The sequence below is a fragment of the Octopus bimaculoides genome, chromosome 3 (genome assembly GCF_001194135.2).
Source record: "Octopus bimaculoides isolate UCB-OBI-ISO-001 chromosome 3, ASM119413v2, whole genome shotgun sequence".
NCBI classification, from domain to species: Eukaryota; Metazoa; Mollusca; class Cephalopoda; order Octopoda; family Octopodidae; genus Octopus; species Octopus bimaculoides.
Genome location: NC_068983.1, coordinates 7,744,286 through 7,745,341, shown reverse-complemented (window position 1 = coordinate 7,745,341; position 1,056 = coordinate 7,744,286). Strand labels below are relative to the sequence as shown.

General features: G+C 36.0%; 1 protein-coding gene across 1 annotated transcript in view; it reads right to left on the bottom strand.

Annotated features, from left to right (window-relative positions):
• Window positions 1-1,056, bottom strand: part of LOC106882030 (transient receptor potential cation channel subfamily V member 5) — a 156,109-nt gene that overhangs the window by 142,008 nt on the left and 13,045 nt on the right. The window lies entirely within an intron of this gene.

The following is a 1,056-nucleotide window of genomic DNA, read 5'->3' as shown; positions in this document are numbered from 1 at the left end:
TGTGTGTGAATGCGTATGTAAGCTTAATTTTACTACGATGTGGTAGTTTTGGTTGAAAGAATTTTATTTTGTGTTTGGTTCCAGAGCTGCTACTACTGCTGCTGCTTTTGATGCTAATGATGCTGATGCTGATGATGTTGTTGTTGTTGTGTACTACTTACTTATTTGAACTTGGGGCGACATTTGTCCAGAATGGGTTGAGCCGGCTTCGACCAACGAGTTCTCTACGTCCCTCACAAAAGCTGACCACAACCGACGGTCAGCCGCAATCGAGGCTATAATCGATCTCCACTGGAAGAGCAAATCAACCCCAGTATTTATTTTCTTTTTTTAAAATTTGGTACTCATTCCATTACTTTCGCTTATGGAACCGCTATGTTACGGGGGCGTAAACAAACCAACACCGGTTGTCGAGTGGTTGAGAACAAACACATACACACACACATATACGACCGGCTTTTGTTTGTTCTCAATATCTCAAATAATTATTTAAATAACAGAGCTGAAATTTTCACCAAATGCAGACATGGGCAAATTTCTTCCAAAAAATTTTTATCGAGCGATAGAAACCTAAAAATTGCATAATCATACTATTTTATCGCTATTCGAGCCGTTGGCTCTACAGTATACCAGGGCTGCAAATTACAAATTTTTATATTTTTCATCGTCACACCTACACACTTCTGATTTTGCTGAAATGAAAATGTCTCATACATATCACATTACAACAAACACACATAATCTAAAAAAAAAACATTCCTGTCTGCTACTCGATATCTTCTATCAAAATTTGACAACACCTTATCACAGGTAAAAATCCTGAAATAAAACACCTTACAAGAGAAAACCTTCACTAGAATCACATCTGTCTAAAGAATGCTCTAATGAGAAGGAAATTCCGTTAACAGAGAATTAGAATTATCAACTATTTTATAGTAAATAACATTTACTCGACACAATCACAATGTATTGAGTGCCCTATTTTTGTTCGGGAAACCAATTACAAATTACATATATAGACATAGGATGTACGTATATACACATATATACATGTAC